Source organism: Schistocerca gregaria, chromosome 3, assembly GCF_023897955.1.
Source record: "Schistocerca gregaria isolate iqSchGreg1 chromosome 3, iqSchGreg1.2, whole genome shotgun sequence".
In the NCBI taxonomy this organism is placed as follows: Eukaryota; Metazoa; Arthropoda; class Insecta; order Orthoptera; family Acrididae; genus Schistocerca; species Schistocerca gregaria.
In genome coordinates, this window is record NC_064922.1 from 583793156 (window position 1) to 583794156 (window position 1001).

Here is a 1001-nt window from a genome sequence, read left to right on the forward strand (position 1 = left end):
CGGCTCGCCCCACCGGCAGGACGTCCCACGATACATGCCAGTTAAACACCGACGGGCGGTGAACCAACAGCGTGGGACACAAATCCAACTACGAGCTTTTTAACCGCAACAACTTTAATATACGCTATTGGAGCTGGAATTACCGCGGCTGCTGGCACCAGACTTGCCCTCCAATAGATACTCGTTAAAGGATTTAAAGTGTACTCATTCCGATTACGGGGCCTCGGATGAGTCCCGTATCGTTATTTTTCGTCACTACCTCCCCGTGCCGGGAGTGGGTAATTTGCGCGCCTGCTGCCTTCCTTGGATGTGGTAGCCGTTTCTCAGGCTCCCTCTCCGGAATCGAACCCTGATTCCCCGTTACCCGTTACAACCATGGTAGGCGCAGAACCTACCATCGACAGTTGATAAGGCAGACATTTGAAAGATGCGTCGCCGGTACGAGGACCGTGCGATCAGCCCAAAGTTATTCAGAGTCACCAAGGCAAACGGACCAGACGAGCCAATCCGATTGGTTTTGATCTAATAAAAGCGTCCCTTCCATCTCTGGTCGGGACTCTGTTTTTTTTTTTTTTTTTTAAAAAAAAAAAATTCTTTATTTATTAACAATATTATACATAAAAACCCACCACCTAAACACATTAGTGGGTCATTTTATTTTCAGTACATAGTTGTTGCAGCATTTCAATTTTTGATTATTATTTGGAAAAAACACTATACATGCTACAGGATAAGGTTAGTGATTTTTAGGTAAGATCTACGGTTAGTACTAATCTACTATTCTAAGACTCTACTACCTGCAGCGATTACAATTGTGCCAGAAAGAAATATAAACCTACCAAGTTGGCCGTGCCCACCGAGCTAACCTCTGTGGGCGTGCCCCTGGCACTGGGCTGGCCTTTACAAAAGTCGCTGCAGATTCATTTTCAATTATTCAAGAAGCTAACCTACAGAAAACTATAACTACGAGTCATAATCGGTGTGCATGGTCAAGTCCGGTA